The sequence below is a fragment of the Cygnus atratus genome, chromosome 1, assembly GCF_013377495.2.
Source record: "Cygnus atratus isolate AKBS03 ecotype Queensland, Australia chromosome 1, CAtr_DNAZoo_HiC_assembly, whole genome shotgun sequence".
Taxonomy (NCBI): domain Eukaryota; kingdom Metazoa; phylum Chordata; class Aves; order Anseriformes; family Anatidae; genus Cygnus; species Cygnus atratus.
This window is the reverse complement of record NC_066362.1, coordinates 139,688,082-139,710,775: the sequence shown is the minus strand read 5'-3', so window position 1 is coordinate 139,710,775 and position 22,694 is coordinate 139,688,082. Positions and strand designations below refer to the sequence as shown.

The 22,694-nt window shown below is 41.6% G+C and overlaps 1 protein-coding gene across 31 annotated transcripts in view; it reads left to right on the top strand.

Annotated features, from left to right (window-relative positions):
- The window catches only part of INPP4A (inositol polyphosphate-4-phosphatase type I A), a 120,721-nt gene that overhangs the window by 34,895 nt on the left and 63,132 nt on the right, over positions 1 to 22,694 (top strand). Inside the window, exon 1 of one of the 31 annotated variants that reach the window (XM_050716365.1) lies at positions 13,147 to 13,280. The exons of the other annotated variants lie outside the window; for them this stretch is intronic. The gene's annotated coding sequence lies outside the window, so the exon portion shown is untranslated. Of the gene's footprint in view, positions 1 to 13,146; positions 13,281 to 22,694 lie in introns of those variants that run through there. 31 annotated transcript variants of the gene reach the window in all.

The following is a 22,694-nucleotide window of genomic DNA, read 5'->3' as shown; positions in this document are numbered from 1 at the left end:
AAAAGTTGTGTGGAAAAGTGACTACCTTTCACCAGTATGTATGCAGTGAGGCAGACTTGCAAACTGGACTACCAGAGATGGGCTTTGGAAAGACAAATGGGGAATTAGAGGAGATTTGTCTTCTTGGCTGCTCTTTTGTGAAGCCTCCCCAGTTCAGCTGGGGAATAGAAGAGGGCCGGGACAAATTTGGTCTCAGATTTGTGAATTTCAGAGAAATTGCTCACGATCTTGTTGCAGAAAGCATGTCTATATTTGCAGATTGGCCATTTTTAGAATTTATAACATAGTGTAACTACTCATACTCTTTTGTAATTTGCTTTTTTCCAACAGTAGGTATTGCTACCGTGCAGAAGCAAATTAAATGAAGCTTTAGTCCTAAGCTTGTTTTGAAATAACTTGGTGTCTTACGGATACTGAGAGAGATCCTAGAGGGCTTTGAAGTCTATACTAAATGTTCACAAAGGGCTTGTGCGATCAGGTTATCCATAGCACTTACACTAAAATGTATGGTGAATGGAAGTAGCCAGTTTAAGGGTGTGGGTAATGTGATAGATTAAGGTCAGAAATGTTGAATTGAAGGGAATTGTGTCTGGTGGTGTTTAATCCATGCTCCAGTGATCTAAACCTGTGTTCTCCAGAGGGAAGCCACCAGCACCATGACTGGAGGTGTTTGAGAGACTCGTTTTGGGGAGCCCCGTGAAGCCATGGCTGGAGGGATCGTAATGAAATAGTCAGACTCATCTCCCCTGCCGTGACCTTAATTTGTCACATTTATTGCTGTATGGTAAAATTGCATCCTTTATTGTTGCCTCCCTTTATCAGCAGCTTTTGCAACTGAATGCACGTGAGTATTACTGACTCTTACTGTCCTTTCAGCTCAGATGGTCTGAGAGAGACTCGGAGCCTCGGCCACCTGAGGGCTCCTCCTCAGTGAAATTGCAAATGGCGCCCAGCAGCGAGCTCCTGTGGCGGGCAGGAGGGCCCCGCAGCAACCTGGGGCTTACAGGATCCTTCTCAAGACACCAAGTCGTTTCAGTGCATGGGGGTAGTGGGAAGGGCTGAGCACCTTCAGGGTACAGAGAGCAGTAGAGAGGGAGCCTGCATGGGCACCTGGAAGGACAAACTTCCATTTGCACAGGGAGCACTTGAAGGAAGCATCTGCTTTTGTGCGTGGAAATAATAGGAGGCTGCCAACGTGTGATTGTGTGGGCTGAGGAAGGGAGGAGCTTGGCTTCAGCACCAGCCTGTCTGAATTTTGGCTATCTTGTAAATGCTTTGCCTATTCTTTGGGGATGGAAGGATTTCCTAATAGCTCAGGAAGAACAGAACATTCTTTTCTGTGCTTGTTAGGAGGATTTATTTTTTGGATACGAGAACATCCTCCGTCTTTAATCAATGGCAAATCCAAGAATGTCAGAAGGAGACACTGGTCAGGTTTTATTGAGAGCTAGAAACAGTTTGGCACGTGCAATAATTGTCTCTTTAAACACTGGAGGTGTCTAAATACCAATTGCATGTTAAATTTAGCAAAAAGATGAATGGAAGACAGAACAGTCACTTATCATTCTGAAGATCTGTTTAGCTGGTGTTATATTCAGGATAAGCAGCAGACAGGTACCCACTAGTAACTTGACTCAATTTGCCTGAGGAGTTGATGCCCCTTTCTGCCATGGGCAAGGCACCCAGGATAGATGGGAAGAGTGGTTCCTTCCTAGCACGTGGCTGATGCGGCACCAGCAACATTTGCGAGCCTCTAAAAGGCTTCCAGGAGAAAGAAGGCAGGTGGCACACAGGCACTTGGGAGGGCTGTGGTAGCTGATGGGGAGTGCAATATTTTGCAGCATTTAGTTTCTGAAAGTTTAACATTGCTTTCCCAACTTTGCTACATCTTGCACTTTTTTCCCCACAATTCCTCTTTGGTTCATATTTCTGGGACCCAAGAGAACAGTGTCTTCACAGTAAATGTGACTGTTTGTGTGACTGTAATACAGCCTAAAATTCCCCGTATCACACTGCACGTTCCATGGCAGGAGTGCTCAATGTCCCAGTCTGCATCAGCCCTCATGTTGCATTTGGGGCTACATAAAATCTGTGTGTATGACAAGATCAGCGTGATGGATTACTCTAGAGGGAAAACTGCTCTTACTGTCATCTTCCTAGGGATTTTCATAAAACTGAACTAACTCCCTTGGGAGATTATCATATGGTTACATTGCACGAAGATAATTTTCATCCATTAGTACTTGAATGTTTGGCTTTACAGTGGAATATTATTTAGCCTGAAAGCGTAGCCTCCTGTGGCAAGAAAAACAGGCACGTGGACATTCAGTAGCTAAGAAAAATGTGTCTTGTTTATTTGTGTCTTATTTACAGCGTTCCTGTAGGCCCCCTTTAGGCACTGTCAGGCCGCTACAAGGTTTCCCCAGGGCCTTCTCCAGGCTGAACAACCCCAACTCCCTCAGCCTCTCTTCGTAGGAGAGGTGCTCCAGCTCTGATCACCCTCGTGGCCCTCCTTTGGACTTGCTCTAGTACTTCCATGTCCTTGTGCTGGAGGCCCCAGAGCTGGACACAGTGCTCCAGGTGGGGGTCTCATGAGGGCAGAGAGGAAAATATTAAAAATTCATTTTACTGTGAACACATCACAAACCTGTTAAAGTTCATTCACTGTTATCCTGGGTGTTCCTCATGTACCTCATCTCTTCTGCACAAGCGCATGGTGAACAGGTGGGCTGGTCACACTTGTAATAGCAAACCGAGACCCCTCCTTAATATTTAAAATGGAATGTGAAATACAGGATGCACTCGTGTAAACCAGTTTGACCTTGAGACTGTGTTTTGTAATCTTGCTTTCCTCTCTTCCTGTGTTGTGGGACAGCGCTCGCTAGCTAGACTGACTTGTGGAGGTGGCGGCTCTGTGACGACTTTGAGGAACAGGCCTGGTGTCGGTGCATGCTGCAGGAGGTTCTGGCTCCATGTTTGTTTGAGCTGGGGAGGTATTGGCATGTACCGTGATTTTCTTTCCATGAAAATTTAGTGCAGAGTAAGTAAATGATGGCTGTGTTTCTGCCCAGCAAGAAGCTGCAACTCATTCAGGAGCACAGCCAAGCATTAGGATGCTAAAGAAAGCACTGCTGCAGCCAGGAATATAGATACAGCCATAGATGAGTGCTTTATTTCTTTCCAAACTAGAGCTGAAAATAGCTGAAACTTTAGTGTTCTGAAAGCACAAGCCGCATACATAATGCAAGCAAATGTGATACAATTCTGAGGAATCAGATCGAGAGTTTCCTCTCTTTCTGTAAGGCCTCTTGATATAAATGTGATTGCATCTTGTAGAAGTCACTACTTCAGAAAGAGTTCCCATACTGATCACAGTAATCATTTTCTCAGAATGGAGAGAGCTTTTGTTCTTTAAAATCTTGAAGACTGGTATTTTGAAATGTGGAATGTGAGCTAAGACTCGAGGAAGTAATATACGGTTAGTCTGTGAAAGAGTTTAAAGAATCCTGCGTTTTATTTGCCACAAGGCAAAGGACAAGGACAGACAGAGCACAGCAGGATGGATGCACGGTGTCTTCTACCTTCTGTCTAGTTGAGGTTTGTAGCAGGGGTCGTGACTATCTTGACCTAGAAAAAGAATATGTTGCCTGAGTTTGCAGGCTGATTATTGGAAACTTGAGCCTTTAAAATATGTTCACAGGAAATGTCTTCTGTGCTACACTGAGTCTGACAACTTGCTTTGAATGAGCATTTGTTTGCAGCTCTTCTGTCATGTGGTTCATCTGCAGCTGCTTGGCTGCTGCAGGGGTTCCTGCTCCTCAAATTTGCCATGATAAAAAGCTAATATAGTTGTTCCTCAGATTGATACTGTCAAAGGGATTTGGTTTAAATTGTTCCTGTTGTAAAGTGTTTTTATTTTTTTTCCTGTCCAAGTATTCTAGGTCCAAGGTCCTAAAAAAAAAAAGTTTGGGTGGTACCAACATGCGATTATGCTGACAGATACGAGGTGCAGAAAAATGAGGACAAGCAGCGGGAGGCAGTAACTTAGATTGGCTCAGCTCCCATGGAAATAAAATGTCTGTTGGACTGAGTCAGGATAAAAGCTAGCCTCCGTCAAAGTAGCTTTGTTTTTCTCTGCTTAACTAATGGACAAAATCACTCCTTGTATCATGGGTTGCAGGTACCCTTCAGAGATGTTGACAGCACATTTAATTAGAAAGGAAAAGGGTTAGTCATTCATTCCACTCTGGAATGATTGAGCTGTTCTCTAGTGAGTGAGAAAGAAGGAAGGAGCATAGGGAGGGAGAGAAAGTGAAGAATTTCCAGTAGAAGCGCGTGCTCCCAGTCATTTCTGTGTTTGTTTTGTATCAAACTTTCAGGAGGTTTCTCCGCAGGGAATAGTATCACATACTTTGTGCTCTGCAGTAAGCAGAGAGCAGGAATAAAAGTATGGTGGATTTAACTCAGAACTGGCATTCTTACCAGTTTGCATGGTGATCCTGGTTGCAAGTACAGGGACTGGGGGAAAGAAGTCTCACTACATAGCATCTCCTTACAGCGAAGGATCTGAATGGCTTTTAAAATCTGGCAGCAAGCATTAGGGTTTGAACTGCCGTCGTCAGTCAATTGCATACCAATTTCCATTTAGTTTTAATTAAGCAAAAATATACTGCAGTCTTTGAAGATTCTTTTCCTTATCATCATCATTTCTTAATGCAGGAAGCCAGAGGCGGAGCACGCCAAGAAGCAGCTGGTGCTCTGGTGTGGCTGTAGTGCATTACCACACTCTGCTGTGGTCTTACTGCTATGGCAGGGCCGTGTAATTTAAAAAGCACACAATGTAGGCTAAAACACAGGGGTCTGAGCCTGCACCCAGTCAGTCTTTCATATGCACGTGAGGTTGGCCTCTTTGGGATTACTACCTGGGCACGTACCTCCCTTCAGTGGTTCTACATCCAGTGCCAAAGCAGAACAGAACTCGAGTGCAATTCAAAACCACAAGGGGTTGTGTCAAAGAGGAGAAATCATAGGCAGACTAGAAGTGCAGTTAAACCAAGTTTCTTTTAGAGTGCAGTTCAGAGAAGAGGGTACCTGCAGGAGATGGCAACGTGCTAGGGTATTAGTAGGTACGACATGCCTTCTGTACAGAAGCTGCAGTATTTTTCTAAAAATCTCTTTGACAGCCTAATGATAAGACGTGTCACTCTGCAATGTGTGATTTCCAATGTAGCTCTGCAAAATAAGTGTGACTTCCTGATGCTAGGGAGCAAGGTTTCAATGGAACTTGCCTGTATAAAAACTCTAAGGTATTTACGAAGTCACATCATCTGTGTGCAGATGTGCTAACTAAACCACAGAGATGATGGGACTTCCCTGTGGCCACTGAAGTAGTCATAGTATATTAATAGGATTTCTAAATTCCTCCATCATCTCTTCCATTTTCATATCTTTAAGTGAAATGAAAGATAATGTACCATGTTTACGTATTTATATTAAATTTCCTGAGGATGAATGGTGGTATAACATGTTACAGGGTTATAATGTAGCACGTCCATTGTATCAGCCCTTGATCTTGTGACTGTGGCTGGCTGGCAGTAACTTGCTTTGTGAGTAGCTTTTACTGTGCCTACAAGCTTTCACAGCATGTGCTCTGCTTTTAGAATGGAAAAAGAAAAAAAATAGCTATACTAAGTAAAAGCAGTTATAAGTTATAAATAAGGATACCAATTAGGAACTTTATGTGCCTGCACTAACTTACCAAAATGAAAATGATTAAAAATAGTAAATGACTTTGCCAAAAACTATTGCACATCGCATTTAACCCTGAACATGGCTCCACATAATGTCATATGTCTCTGTCCTCACTGAGGAACTCTCCAACAGCCAGGGTAAGTAAAATGCTGTCTAACTTCTGTGACTGTCAGTTCAGATGAGAAGTGAACCTCAAGTTTGTTCTGCCTTTACCTTGGACAATGAAATGGGAAGAAAACTTGAGCTACCTCGTAGGCCGCTTCTGTGGCGAGGCGTAATTTTGTAAGAAATGTTAGATGCTTTGCTACTGAGTGCATAGAAGCATAGGGCTGGATGGGGTTTCCTGAGCTGCTGAGTCTAGTCTCCGGTTAAAGTAATAGCATAGTGTTTCTTTTATATGGATACCATTTTTCTCCTTGGTTAAATTAGCTTTCTTTGTTGCCGTTACTCCAATTAGGCTAGCTGTTTTGGTGACATCATGTTTGTCATAACTCTGTTTTCACCCCTCTGGTGCTTATCCTTTGTCATGTTTTTCTGGAGAGCCAACTGTAAGACATCTTAGCCTCCATTTTGTTGAGCTTAACAATCTTGTGTTTAGCTCTGGTGAGGATGGCTCTGTTGTCCTCATAAGCCTTTCTCTACACCTGTTACCGACTGAGGTGGTCAGTGTTTTGCCTGCACTATCCAATATTCTTGATTCAGTTTCGTCTCTGCTTTTTGTGCAGTTCATTGCCTGGTACACCCTAACACATCATCTACCTCTTTTGTGGGTGCACTGTCTGACATTGAGGTCTTCCTTCTTTGTTCTTCTCAACCGATAAAAATTATAGCGGAAGCTCTTCTTGTTAGTCTGCAAGCGTGTGGTTTCGTATTAGTGCTTTCTAACTTCATCTGCTTTCTTTTATTTCAGTGCTGGTGGATCTTTAAGAGTTTGATTTTCCTAACGTTTACCAACAACATTGTAAACTGATAAATTGCATCTGAACTACTGCATTACAGATCTGAACACTGTTTGCTTTAGGTGTGAGCTTCCCCTGAATTTAACATTTTCAGAAGTGTTTTGCTTGTGACTGGTCAGTATATTTTCCTTTGAACTGAAGTTTTAGCGTTGTTAATCCTTCTGTATACATTTATGTATCCGCCCCACTTGTATATTTTACTGGAGAATTACCTTCTCCACATGGGAGCAACCTGTTGCCTTGTCACAATTTTGTGGTGTCACAGTCTGAGTTTTCTATCATGCACTGCTGTAGCAAAATGGCCAGTATTTTAGGTTAAAAATCATAGTTGTTCTCATCCTAGAGAGCATAGTAATTGAAGAGTTTTTGTTTTGGCCTTAAGATTGAAAAAAAAAAAGAAAGAAATTTCCCAGGTACCCAGTTAATGCTTTTTTGTTCTATAGTTTGGAAATTCAGTGAGAATAGGTGGGCGAAGATGTGAAACCTAAAGATCATTTTGCCTCAGTTGTGCAGTAATTAATTGTGAATAAATTATTGTTTTCCTTCTCTAAAGCTTTTGGAAATGTGAAATAATTGTACTACTGGTTCTAGCAGCACTTGTAATAACAGGTTATCCAGCAGGCAAGCAGTGTGCTGAGAGAGGATGAACAGTTTCCATCTTTGGAGGTTTTAAGACCCAGCTGGAGAAGCTCTTGTCTGACCTGAGAGGCAGCAACTTCGGTGGTACTGCATTAGAGGAAGCCTGGCTGTTGTCTTCGCAGTGTGAGGATGAGGAGAACCAAAGCATTCGGCTGGCTGCTGTCCTGGGCTGCCCTGTCACAGCCCATTTCCCATCAGGTTTATCCACACGTTGCTTTCCAGTTCACTCCCTCATGCTGATCCCTTGCTTGTGGTGTGACCAAGGACAGTATGTTCCCTGTCACAATGGAAGAGTTGTGAGTTTTGGAAACAAGAAATGAAACTGTTAAACCTCTCTGTCAGTGACATCTGAATTCAGTCTGGGCCTGCAGGGGGTGAAAATTGCTTGGGGACCTTCCCAGAAGAGGGCAGGGGCTTGGTGCCGTTGCTGGTGTTCCTTTTGTGTGGAGAAACCTGTCAGGGAAGGATTTGTGGTGTCATGCAGTCACCCAGCACTGACAGCAGCTGGAAGGAGCAGACAGGACAAGGTTAACAAGAGTTAAGAAGCTGTGCTGGGAGAGCGAGATTGTTGCTGGGGACATGAGGCAGCTACGTTATTAAGCTTCCTATATCATGCACCGCGTCTTTATAAGGTTAACAGAAAAGTCACCTTAGTTAAATGCGTATTTTCATCAGTATAGTGGAAGGAAGATGAACAGTCCCTAAGCGTAAAATGGTACAGTAACAGTACCCAATTCTGAAATTTCTCATCCAGCTTTATTCTTAGGTTCTCTTCCTCAGAACCGATCCACAATCCAGATTCTATTGGATTCAAATGGCAGAGGAACTAAACTATAAAATGTTAGCACTCTGCATTTTTAATGAGTTTCTAATGATTTTTTTTTCTACTTGTTCCTATATTTGTTGTTTTCCCTGTAATACTAGACTGTTTATTTCAATCCATTCGGTCAGAAACACTTTGTCCTTTTTAATCTTTCAGGCTTTATTTAAAAAGAACTGGGTACCCATGCCAAATTTCATCTCTGAAAGCTATGGTAAGGTAACACAAATTTAACGATTAGTACTATCACATGTGGTGATCTACGGACACTGAATGCAAAGGTTCAAAGATGAAAAAAGTTAGAGGCAGGTAAAGCAAAAGGAACTTCAGCCTTAGAAATACCAAAGTGGAAATTTGTGAGATTTAAAGTACTTCCTGTGCTGAAAGGCCCATATTTTAACCTATTTCTGCTATAAGGACAAACTGGTGGTTCTTTAGATTTCCTCCTTTGAACATCCTGAGGTAACGGAGGGGGAAGAAGGCAGATCTGTCACTGAATATTGCTCTAGCATAGAGCAATATCCTTTAGGTCAGGAGCTGAATCCTGTCGGGCACATCACAAACATTTGTCAAGCATTTCCTTCTCCACAGTTAAAGAGCATTTACGTCCTGTGATGTGGGAGTGTGAGGAGATTGACGGCTGCATTAGCAGGCCGTGAGGTGAATGTGTGTCCTGGTGGGGTTCCTGTTAGCAGAAGACTCTTGTGAGGTGACCTTCTTCCCCTCTTGCTCCCAGAGATCAGCCATGGGGCTCTTCTTGCCTCCTCTGGGCCACAGTGGCTCGTGGTGGGCCTTGTGTCGGTCTCACCAGCTGCACCTCACGTCTGGGATTTCAGGGACTGAGAGAAGCGGTGGCACACATGCTGGTGGTGTGTGGGACACGGCCTTTACCACAAGGCATTACGAAGCAGGCAGCCAGTCGATCAGGTCATCTGGTAGAGGCAGAAGGTTTTGCTGGCCTGGGAACCGGAGGCCGTGAGAGGTGAAATACCAGACTTGTGGCCATGTGGTTAATCGTGCAGGAGTTGGGAGGGAACCCTCCTCAGCCCTGATGCAGTCTCCTCAGTGTCGTTTTACAGAGCTCAGCAAATGGTGTTGTCTTGGAGACAGTGGTGAACAGTTGTTACTTCTCAGAGACATTTTTTCCCTACTACTGCTGAGGGCGAACAAGCTTATATGTATCTCAGGCAGAGTCAGCAAACGCACTTTCTCATGTAGCAATTGCCTTTCTTGTGTCAGATGCGTGTCTCAATGCAGACTGAGGAACAGTTTCTGAAAAGTCCAGGGAGGGGTATTACCACGATTGTACCTGAATCTGGAATTAAAGCAAGCAGTGAATACTGTGGACTGGGTTATTTAAATGGGGCAGAGTGGAATACAGTGCACAACGGGATGCTCCGGGGGCTTGTGTGTAATTTTTCCTTGTGCCATCTCATACGGTTCAGTTAAGAATAGTTTGGGAGTCAGGCATGCACTTACAGATCTTTCTGGATCCCAGGAAGGCGGGGATGAGGTTGCCAGCAGCAAATTAGCATTGCCAGAGCCTGGAGCTAGCTTTACTGAGACTTAAAAGGAATTGCAGTAATACTAGTCATTCATGCCATCTTTCTTTCTTCTGTTAGTCATTGTCTCCATTGGAAAAGATATGCCTGGGGCAATCCTGCATCTCCGTCCAGTTCAGTGCTGCTTCTTACTGAAGAAATTAAAAAAGAATTTCTTATTCTTCCCCAAGACAGCCATGCCTTCTCCCCTGTGGGGTCTGTCTCCACACTTTCAAAGAAATCCATAACAATAGAGGAAAAAACAGCATTTAGGGCTGCCCTGCAGGGACAGCATATCATCCTAATTAAGTGTTTCTCAAAAATGGCCCTGGCTGTGTAATCAACTCCATATAGACAGATCCCACTACTCATTTGAAGCTTTGTGTTAGGTTGGGTCTGAAGAGGAAATGTGAAAGAAAGAGAAGAGAATGCCACCCACTTCTGTTTGCCTGCTTGCTTGATGTTTTGGTGCATGCTTTCTTTCAACTAATTTGGATTCAGTGGTTTCTTCATCAAGAGTCAAGCTCGGTGTTGTATGTATCAAGCTCCACATAGCTTTTTTGGTTGTGTCTCCTTAACGTGTGCTTAGGAAACATAATTTGTTTCCAGTGGCACCCTTTTTAAGTAGCAGTCCTTGCCATCTCTTCAGTCAGTGCCTGGGTGACATCTACTGAAAATGTGCTCTGCTAAAGCACGTTCTGGTCTATGTGACTACTAGGCAAACTGCACGAGTGACTGACTAAGGAGAGATGTCTTTTCCGAGCACATAAAGCTTCTTTGTGACTGTTAATGTTAGTTTTTAATGCAAGCTTGCTATCTGCTTTTGTTATGTTTATTTTTTTTTATAAAAACCAGCATTAATTAGCTTGTTCCTTCCCCTCTTGCTTTTCTCTTCTTACCAGTTTGGTAAAGTATATTAAAATGCAGAGCAGGCCACATGTGAATACATGGCTGTGTTAAATATGCAGTGATTGTGTGTTTCGTAGACCATCATGTTCATCATCTTCTTGTTAGTGCTGGATCAGTTGCATATGCCGTGACTGATTAGTGTGTATAATTGCAGTAACTACGTGTGCAGCTAGTGCGTAATGTGAGGCAGTTGGCCTTTTGATAATGTTCTACATTACATTAAGTGTTTTTCTATCTGACTCTGCTGATTCTAGTCTGAAGAATTAAGCATGACACCAGCAATGCAGACAGAGACAAAGGGCTGAGTCTGAATAACACACTAAACGAAGGCGTAATCAGATTGAGTAGAGCCTGAATGCACGGAGAGAGACTGACAGCAGGGTTAGAGGACATGATGGTACTGAGCTAATGAGAACATCTGTAGAGGGCAGAGACTTAGGGAGAAGAAAGAAGCAGAATTTCAAATGTTTTAAGCGTCTGGAGAATACAATCATCTGTGGGTTATTACTTTGTTTCTTCACTGTGATGATTTCTGTGTCTTTTCACAAGTATTTAACCTACATTAGGTTCTGTGCAAGCACAAAATAAATGAAGGGTTTTCTATAATTAAATGCTACTGTTACATCAAGATATTAGGAGTGTTTGAAACATTATCCTGTCCTAGTTTACATTTGATTCAATAACATACTAGTTTTACCGCTGCGCTTGTGTTTTAATTATAAAGCTATTACAGTGTTTAGATTACAAATTTTCCAGTACCTAGTTGTTAATAATCTCAGCGTTATCCTTGGGAGACACATAGCTGAACTACCACAGAATCATCATTGTGAGCATTTCAGGAAGGATGGTTTCACTAAAACATGCAGGGAGGGTAGCATTTAATCCAAAACATCTAACCCAACCCAAAAAATCAGCTCCCTGCCATACTGCTTTCATTCTTGGGAACTTCGTTTATGGATCATTTTCTATTTCGGGGTCAGAGTTTGCCTGTAGCGGTATTTTCCATATAGCTAGGAAGGTAAGATTGGAAGTGACCATGTGAGTCCTCAAGTCTAGACCTCCATACATCAAAAGCAGCCCTTGGTGAAGTCAGGAGCAGTTGCCAGTGATCCAGGGCTCCCAGGAAGATGGGTCAGTCTTAAAATCTACATCAGGAGAAGTCTTTTGATAGAGATATAAAAGTCCTAAAAGAACAGGAAGTTTCTTATAGGAAAAAAAAAAAGGTTCTTACATGCTATTGAACTATTTTCTTGAACTGGGTAATGTATTTATCCTTTTAAAAAACTTTTAAATTTTATTAGGAAAATCATGGCTCAGCACGAAAACCTCTCCAGATCTAGAATGCTTGAAAGAGACCCAACCAATCAGAAAGTCTACATGAACACGGTTAACAGTTCGTGAATGTAAGAAATTGTCCTGAATGGTGGCAGTTTAAGGTACTATGTACCTCTTACAGAGGCTGTGTAATAGATCCCAGGCAGATTGGCAGTGGGATTTCACTTGGCAAGTTAAAAAAGGGCCATAGCTATATCTCGCTGTGTATCTTCTCACTTGGAGGTCTCAGGAGATTTCAAGAAGTCTTGGATATTTCACTCATAATTTCACATAACTTCTTGTAATCTCAGAAGAAGCATGCGGTTTTTGAATCTTGTATGTTTTAAAAGCAATCACTTTCACGCTGTCAGAGTGGCTTGTTAAGTTGCCGTGCAATTAGGAATTTCTTACAAGAACCTTTTTTACTGTGTAATTAAAATATAGATCAGCTAAGATTTTTTTAAAGGATTTTTGTAACTTGATACTATTGAATATAATATAACTCTCAAAGGAAGTGGAAAATATGATTTAGGCAACTTTAGAGTTGTTAATTTGACCTTAAAAACCTTACTAAAAATTTGAAGGAATGAATAATTAAAGACATGGGAGGTGAATAGAAAGAGGATAAAATATAATCTATTTTACTAAGACAGGTCATGTCAGACTGACCTAGTATCTTTTTTTATTTTATTAAGAAATTAGGTTTTCTAGAAAAAGAAAGCTGTGCTAGATCTGGTCTCTCTGGATTCTACTGAAGCATTTAATATCGGGTGGCTTCAAAGGTACTGTTTAAGGTGGAGGAAGGTTAGTGGAGTACTCAAGTAGAGAAATGGCACAAGGAGAGACAACAGGTGGATATATAAGATGAGTTAGTTATGAAGTTAGTTGACTTTTTTTTTGTGTGTGTTGTTATTGTTGTAATGTATTGAAAGCAGGCTGTTGAAACTTGCTGGTGGGAGAAGGACATTCATTCATTCCCAGGGCAGTGTCTTAGATGAAGTGACTGTACAGGAACAATTACCTGCGCTATTAGATAGCACTAAAGGTGTGGAATTTAACACAGCAAAGTGTCAGGCCTCACGCTGGCAGGAATTCACTTACCGACTTTAACCTTGGTGTCAAAATTAGCAGGCTAAGCTCTTATATAATCAGTGGAAAGAGGCAGATTTTTAATTAGGCACCCAGCTCCTGCCTTTTTCTCTTGACTTAACAGAGCCTAGGCACCTGACTGGAATGCCTGAGATTGAGTGGTGCTACAGCTTCAGTTTGGGAAGTAAGGCAAGACTTTTTCCCATGAACAGGAAGTTCAGCAGCTGAAGACTTTGAAGGAGAAAGGCCTGTGTGAGGGTAAGTGGGTTCGGGTTGGTATCTGGGCCATCAATCTGACACCCTCATGAAAACGATAGATGGGATCCAGGAAAGCGTCAGGAGTATTTCCACTGAGGGAGGGCACCTTAGCTGGTGCTTAGTAAGTGAGCAACACTGCAGTATCCAAGAAACCTCAGCTCAGAGTGTAACAGACGTGGAGAACGGCTACGGGGATGATAAAAGGCACGATGTTACAAGAGGAGCCTGGATGTGTCAGGGAGGCTGGCAAAATGTGGTTTTTAATTGCTGCAGCTATGTAGCTGAGTAATAGGGAGCTTGGGAATGCGGCTGGTAGCAGCTAGGTGATAACTGACAAGCAGGATGTCGTAGTCCACCAGAGGACTAATGACAGCCTACATGTAACAGCATGGTAGTGTAGGAAGAGGCAAAGAAACAGAAGTGCCCATATATCTGATTTAGAGGTGATGTGAACTGGTTATGGACAGAATATTTAACTAGTGTAAGCATGCATATCGATAATACCATAATATCAGGCGGTAGTCGGTAGGAGAACTCTTGCTGTATATTTAAGGAGCAGCTTAAAGATTTATGAAGGACAGCTTGGGTTCTCTGGATTTAGGCTGTTTGGCTGCTTGTGCTTTTTGATCACCAGTATACAGGTGAAACTTGCTGTCTGCTGTATTGTCCTGCCGTTTCCCCGTAGTAACAGGGAAATCTGTGATAAATGGGCCTGAAGTGAATTTGTAGGGCTGAACAAAGGTGTGTAAGGTTAGCCCGTGATAAGGATGCATTTAGAGGCAGATTGTTGGGCAGCAACTCATGGGCAGTGGAAGAAAAACTTGCTCTGAAGTGAAAACTGTGGTTGAAGATCCCCGATGTGCCTGCAGTGACAAATGACGGGTGCAATACTTACCGGCGGTGACAGCCCTGCCCCAGATACCTTCTTAGTTTGACAAATGCTTAAACTTGCAACTGTCTGCTGGCGAAGGACTGCTCGTTGTGTAGATGCCAGTTCGTCTCAGCACCAGGGTCAAAACAGAGCTGAATTCTTGGAGTAAGGGTGAGTAACCTGCTTGCTGCTGTTCTTGTTCTACGTGGCTTTATCAGCAATTAAGACATTGATCAGGTCATTCTTTAAGAGAATGATCCATAAAACAGCAGGAGCACAGTGCCACAGCTAGAAGCCTTTTAAATGGCTTTTAAGTGGTGCCTACTTCTGGCACCACTGTGTTTAGTTCTCCAGTTACTTGTTTATTAATAAGTGCTTAGCTTGTGTTTTTGAGGTTTTTAAGTGCCTAGCAGAATATCAGCAGAGAATAGTGCAGCTTCTCTTATTTTTTTTTTCTGCTTCCTAATTAATGATTACATAGTGGTACTAAGTACTTATTGTTCCGTGGTAAAAACGATTGTGTGATGATCCCACAGTCCTTACTTGGAAAATTGCCACAGTAAAGAAAAAAACAAAACAAAAAACAAAACACTGTTTATGGACTGAATTGTTAATAGTTTGGAAGGGGAGTGCTCTGTTGGAAACACAGAGCTTTGAGTGACGATCCGAGAGGGTGGATGGCAGGGGGGAGGACTGAGGAGACAGGCATGAAAACGTGTGAGTGCTTTTTCAGAGTTCCTGTTTTATTTATTAGAGTTGTGGTCTATTTCCTTAGATTTAGAATTTGTGTCCCAGTTTGGGTTTGGCCTTTTTTTTCAATATTCTGGGTTTTATTTAGCTCTAAGTGAAGCTTCGCTGGCTAGTAAACATCTCAGAGTTTTAATTTGAAGTTCTGTCTAAGCCTTTTCCTGAGAGCTGACACTTGAGAGAATCTCAGACTTGCATGGCAGTTGCTTATAGGATTCCCAGAAAAACGGGAAGAGCATCAGCTGAAGACGTTTCTGGTTTAAGTTTCAGGAAAAAAGGCATCTCACATTCCTACTGAAGAAAGAAATAGAGGAATTTGCAGTAAACCATTTTTTGTAGAGTTAAACAGAGCCTGTATGAACTGTATCTCTGCTGAGCTGTAGGTGGTACAGAAGAGAAGGTAGTTCCAGCTCAGTTGGAGCTTTCTGTCATGGTATTTTTAACAGTATGTTTTCTGTTTGGAGAGACTGTATGCTACAAAAACTAAAAATAAAATGTGCCAAAGTGTTTTGGGGGTTTGTAGGCAAGCATGACAGGCAGGGAATGTCAATTTCTTCTTCAAATGTGTTTATGCTAATTTGGCTTTGAAATGAAAATATATCCTTTTGGGAATAATTATGTTCAAGATTGTTCTGTAATTTCCATATTAAAAAAATCGTAAGGCAACTCCTGCTAGATTTTAACCCCAGAAACGCCTAGAACACGCAGATGAGATGGTCTAAAAGATGGATTGTGGCTCAGGCCTCTGCGAGAGCGTAGTTGTCTTTGAATGAATTTTAAAAATACACTGTCTGAAATTGTACTTTCTTGTTGACTTTTTGCCCAGGTTAACTTGAGCAAACAAAGACAAAGAATAAGAAAGCACTGCTCAGCTGTTAACACCAAGCTATTTTCAGTGGAGCATTTGAACGTTGATCTCGTGCTTCTGAAAGGAGGCGTTTTCACTGTGACTGTACACGTTCACTTTGGTGACTTTCCTTTAGTCAGATGTGCTGTGATTTTGATAAGGTGATGTTGGGAATTGTCCCAGGCAGCTGCCAAGTAGAATATCTGTGTGTAAAGACACCGGTTGTGTGGAGAAAGCTCCAGCAGTGTAAACCTATAGGCTTGGTAGAAAGTCCTGTAAACATCCTTGGTTAGCGGGGTTTCCACCACTTCAGTTGGGAGCTTCGCTCCAGAAATGTAGAAACCTCCATCATGAGGTGTTTTCCTTGTTTTTCAGCTGACACTCTCATGTTTGTTAATGCCATCCCGCAAGGTGACACAGGCTCCATTTAATAGACGTGCATGTTAATACGGACAGGTACCTTAGTCTTCAGTGAAGGTGATGAGCACTAAATGAACAAGGTCTGGCTTTAGGAGCTAAACCTCTTTAAACCAAGGCACCAGCACTGATTTTTATGGGTGGTGGGAGGGAAAGCAACCACTGTGAGACACTTTTTGTTGATTTTCTTCTTTTTGGTGGTCTTCGCTGGGCATTAAGATGTGGAGTAGAGATATTGTCTTCAGGGGGAATTTCTAGCTAAACTGACACGGAACCTAAAGGAAAACACTTCTGAAATATTTTTCTACACCTTTATTCCTGACGTAGAAAATGGGATTCCCTGTATTCTGTTTCTTTTAATGCATGAGCCCAGGTTAATACAGGAACTCTGTGATTTTACTATGAAGAATCTGCATAGTCTTTAGGAAAGCAAAAAAAAAAAAACCAAAAAACTAACACCTTCCTTACAAAAATAAAGTAACAGCTTTAGGAAAGAGAAGAAGACTGGTAAAAACAAAGCTAAAATTGTGGCAAGTTAATCATTCAGATATCACGGTAATAATCTCTTTGGAGTAGGAATGCAGAAAAGATGGTAAATAATCAGACTCCATTCAGTTTGGCTTGATACCATGTCCTGCAGCAAGAGCCAATTTTTAATGTAATTCTATCCACTGTTACTCATTGGGAGAGGAATTTCTTGCTTTCTAATTACGCATGTACATAAGTAGTTTAGTTTGGTTCGTGATATATATATATATATTTTTTTTTTTTTCTCTTGATGGTTCTTCAACATTTTAGCAGGAGAGTTGTTAGTATTTTCACATTCCAGTCTACGGTGGTTTAAGCTTGGTACAGAATTGCAGTTATCAATCCAAGTGATTTTGATGCTTTCATTGTTAGTGGAAAAAATGTTTCTGCTGCTTTTGCTTGTTGTTGTTTCATATTCGTAGGCTATAGAAGTAAGAACTAAGGAAAAGAGAAATCAGAGGTTAGGGGTAGGAAGTAATATGAGGTATTCTAGATCAACTGATGCATTCTCAAACAAATGAGTTCTTTGCTAGTTCAAGTGTGATGTCTTTAACAGTATGCTAAAAAGATGGTTGAAGAGAAATTCTAAAAGAATATCTTCTGTAAACATTTCAGATGTGTAGTTAGGAAGGTAGCATTTCATTTCTGAATTGCAAGCTTTAGTATTTTATGTTTATTTCCCTGCTATTTCTCTATGAATCAACTTTGAAATCCATATACTATAACAGGAAGAAAACCCTTTTCTATTTTGAATTGATATATATGACAAATCTGCTTTGTTTTGTATGGTGCCTGTTGGTGCGCTTTATACGAAGATGAACAATGGGTTACGTGTGTTAACCCATTTGCACTGCTGGGTTAAGTGATAAAGTCAAATAACATCGTCACCCAGCCTTTTATTTCTTTGAGAAGGAAAGTAGGAATATAATATCTTTCAGATAGTATTTGTGTGGAAGGAGGAAAAATGGATTTTTTTTTCCTGATTTTTCAAGAAGGCACTGTTGGGAGCAGTGGGATAAAACAGCCACCCAGAGCTTTGAACAAGTGAGCTCAAGTGATTGTATTTTGCCATGCAAGTTTGTTGGTATTTATTCAGCTTTATGGAGAAATGGATTTGGTGGTACTCCAGATTATCTGTAATCGAGAGCTTGGATATCTTGTTCTGCAGTGAAGGGAAGAGGCAGCACAGACAACAAAAATTCTGATGATTTTTCTTCAAGACTTAAAGTAAAAGCAGCTTGTAATTTCCCCATTGGGTCTTGTTTAAAAACTGTGCTTTTTCTCCTATGCCAGAAGCACCAGTAAGTACCAGTAAGTACTTGGCATCCAATACAAGGTGTCTTTTATTAGAGTAGACAAAATAAGTGCACTAAATAGGAGCATCACAGACTAGTCTATGACCAGCTGCATCCATCACTAGTGAGATGACACCGGCATATTGTAACTTAACGTTTTAGCTTTGAAATCATATAGCCCAAAAAGCATAAGGTGTCTTCTGTCCTGAGGTCACTTTCCATACTCGTGATCAAAAAAGGAAAATCTGAATGTGAAAGCTGGAAAGATTGTGGTTGTAAAGGTGCTTGAAAAACAGGTGCAGCAATTACCACACAGTCACAGCTGTCCCAGAACCGGGAAGAAAATCGTAGATTTTAAACTATTGACTCCTGCAGTCTGATCTGTAATCTTGGCAGAATAAAGAGTCCTTTTCTAATAGGACTGATCAGATTGGGAAAATCCATGTAGATAAGTCTGTGCAAACTTTATTGTTACTTATGCAGGAGTGACTTGTGGATGTCACTGGGAAGGAAAATAAATAGAATGTGCTTTACACTGGTTGTCTCGGTGCCACCATTGCCCACTCCCAGATAGAAAAGGCAAACATCGCTGCAGTTTTGTGATGTTTCCTGTTACACCGGTTTAACTGCAAGCACAGCTGCCTGTTTGTGTCGTGGTCATAGTGTTTTAAAAACTGAAATCTCAGCAAATATCTTACGTTTGCATCTTCTACTTGACTGTACCATCAAACTTCTATACCTTCTCCCCCTTATAGACTTCTGAAAACACTGATCCACTTGTAAGATTGGACTTTAGCATACCAGTCAATGAAATTAGCTACACTGTGAGTGGGGCTTAGATCATTAAAAAAATTATAGTACAGCAGAAGCATAGAGAACAATATTGTTGTGGCTTTATTGTGAATGGAGGTTGCATCCCTGAAGGTTGTCTAGCTCTCCGTTTCACAGACAAGATAATGCTGCAATTCTGTAGCTCGTTGTCTGTGGAGTTGTCCCTAAAATCTGTGTCTTCAGTATCACAGAGCCATCCCTCCTGTACTTAGCCACAGGACTTTTCAGAGTGGAAGAGTTAACAAAGAGCTGACATTTGTTGAATGCACGCTGATACCAGTGTTTCTGCATCACCCGTGAGTAGCCCGAATTTTCAAAGGGGTTTGGTACAGTTACAGCTTCGGTATTAAAAGACCTGCTGGGCACAGGTCAAGTGCTGGTCTCACACATTTCAGCCAGAGGTGCCTGGCTTCATTCGCTGTAGGTAATGCCAGACTCTGATTTTTTTAAACTCACTTTCATTGTTGTTAGTGAGTTGCTTGTTTGTTCGCTTTTTGTAAGCGCATACCTCACAAAGAACTATTTGCCATGTAGGATTTCAGTTACACTTTGGTTTTATTTTCTTTGTTGGAAAAAAATGACTTTTTTTTTCTTAATTGGATAAAGAGGTATTATCAGGCTTCCACTTTTCACTGCTAGAAAACGCCCAGAAAGGCTTATGCTCACACTTCCCGAATACAAATTTTCTTCTAGATTAAGACCAAACATGGAAAAATGTAGAATGTTAGGTGAATAATTTGTGTAGTCCTGAGCAGATGGAAACAATGTAAAATGAAAAAAAAAAATCAGTCCTGACAGTCACAGCTGGTTTGGTTCTTATAATGTTTAAGTCAGTGGTTTTACATTGTCCATCAGCTATGCAAATAAGCCCATGAAAAATGACTAAGGAAAGCAAGCCTACAATCAGTAGCTTTAAATTAGCTGATACTGAAATGTTCTTCCACTGGAAAATTTTCAGGGAACTTTAAAATCAGAAAAGATTGAAAGCTGTTGATAGAAGAGTTCAATAAATCTGATTACATTTTGTCATAGTACTAGCTTGTTTCACTTCTCACAGAAGCTAACCTTTTATATAGAAAGATTTTTTTTGGTGTTTAAAACAGCCAGTCATTCCCCAATTTTTATTTATTTATTTTAAGTCAGACACAGTTAAAAAGTTGTAGCTTAATCACATTTACTGTTTTAAAAATATTTGACAAAGACACGTTATAATTCACAGTGATACCACTGCAAGTGGGCAATCATTTTTTGTTTTTAGCGGAAGCAAATAGATTGTGCTTGGAGCATGGATCCCAGCGATCACAAACTATCCTGACAATGTTATTTCTCTCTCTCTCTCTCTCTCTCTCTCATTCTTGCATTGTTAGTCCATAAGGACTCTCTAAAAGAAGCTACAGATATGAGATCTGCAGGACTTAAAAAGCTGGAAACTTAGTAAAATTAGTGCTCCCAGCTGTTTAAAGATTTCTCTCCAAAAATACAGGATGACAGGAGTATCTGCTGGTGCAGGTAAATGGTGAAGAATGACATTAAATTCTACATCTGTGCTGCTACAATAAAATCTCTTTTTATGGGCAAAGATGAATCACTTTATATCTAATGCCAAGAAGCTGTTGTTGTTGATATAAATAAAATCTTTGTAGTCTAATTCAGGAATCATTCCTTGTCCAGATCCAATAATTACAGGAAAAGAAATACTTAATGCAATTAAAACGATTGGGCATGTGCAGTACCTACCTCTTTTTCCTGCTGTAATGCTCACCCTTCCCCTGCTCCTCTGGATCCTAAGGTTGGTGGTTTCATTTTGGTGGTGGGGATGGGGGTGTTTCAGCAAGCTGTCAGCATCTGAAGTCCTTGACCAGGCAGAAAATGATGTTTGTGTTGAGGGTTTCTTCTTCTTCGCTCTAGGATCCACCTGGGGTCATTTTTCATGTTTGCTAACAAGCTTTCAAACTTGCCTCTTTCTCCACTGGTTTGCAGTAACACATTACATCCGAATTTGGCGTGTGTGGTACTCTTCGCACACAGGATACTATTTCTTTCTTCTGTTTATGACCCCTAAAAGCAGTTTTGGCCATCCCCAAATCTATATTTCTTTAGGTGACCATGGGTGAACCATCTACAGACACAGTGCCTCCAGTGTCGATAGTCTGTGCCCAATCTCTTGTTCTCCTCCCTGCTGCATCCTCCATCTCTGCTTCTCAAGACCTCTGTTATCGTACCAGGCCTGTATTTTTCTACGCCACATCATTGTTTTAGAGTTGTAAAATCATGATGGTACCACGCAAAAGTAAACAGAAGTAAAAACAATTAGTCACAGACATCTGGGCAATCAAGAAAAAGGGTTGTTAGAGCTGAACCGAGTTAAAACAAAGTTGCGGGCCGGTCAAGAAAAGTTCAGACAAGGCAAACCTGAGAAGCCTCAGTCCGGCCTTGCAACCCCTGCAAAGCTTAGGGCCAGTCACTGGTGTTGGTGTAGGCTACCACAGGGTATCAGTGCTGCAAGTGCGGGGGCTGAACTCAGACAACACTGAGTTGTTGCCCCACCAGTGACCAGTAAACGTGGTCGTAGTTTGGGGCACTCACTCCTGGGGTGCTCGTCGTCACCCCAGTCTGGGAGGCGCCTCACAAGATCCCAGCCCTGCCGTTGTGTTGTTTGCCTCAGTGTCTGTCACTGCCCACTCTCAGAGGGGGCCTCAGGCTTCATTAACCTTTTGGTCTGAGCCAATTTTCGTATTCAGCTCTTGGTCCTGCTCTTGTGCCAGCGGGTAGTCCCTCTAGTCTCTTAGTTTAACCCGTTGCTGAAAGCGGTTTTGATTAGGTGGCAGACTGTGATCCAACAGAGCTGAAATGCAGATACCTGCTCTCAGCTAGGCCGGAGGAGCGAGGCAAGGAACTGTGGGCAGAAGCACCATCCCTGCTGCCTTGCCTTGGAGATTTGACTGCTGGGGTTGGCAGCTTGCGTATGAATTCCTGAGAAGGTGTGGTGGGAGGAAGGCAGGAATACTGAGGCACCAGGAGGTAGCAGGAGAAGCTGGCGTCACTGCTGCTAGCCTTCAGCATATAAAAAAAAAAAGTCAAGTACATCAGTCGTGAGAGTGACTTATCCATGAACTTTAAGAAAAGTAAATAATTTGGGATGCATCCTTTGCATTTCCAGGCTTTTCTGCATCCGTGAGAAATGTGCTTTAGAAGAAGTGAGTTTCTGATAAACTTGGCCTGCAGTAACACACCACTTTTATGAGGAATGCTAGCACTTGGAGAATTGACAAAACCATGACATTTAAGCTCATATTTTTGAGTACTGAGTGCTGCAAGGAACTCGGCACTAATATTTGCCCTTTGTCCTTGCATAGCATTTGTATCTTTTATGGTCGTTGCTAGCATCCCTGCTGCAGTTGTTATGTTTTCAAATAAACTTCTGTAGGCCTCAGAATTACGTCAATTCCGAAGACTGATCAGTAGCAATCGCTGAAAATAAGCCAGTAGATTAAGGATACAAGTATTTGAAAATTGCTTTTAAAAAAACTGGATTCCAGAAATGCAAAATCTATGGCCATAGCCTGTAGGAGGCTGAAGTTTTCTCTGAATTTGTGACTGAATGTTTATTACATTTGGTCTGTTAGTGGATGGGAGTGAAAGAAAAGAATATTGTTGGAGCAGGACAAAGAAAATGTTGCACAACACATACTGCAGCTACACAAATCCTTGCTATCTTTACTTGTTGGACAGACTGCTTTCATCTGTACTGTATTGGGGTGAGGAGACGTGAACCTGTGAAGTACCCACAACAGTTTTGTTTGTCCATGAGTGTTTCTATGCTTGTTTGTTTTACACATTAAACTGATCAGAATAGTAGGAATGCTTCTAATTACTTT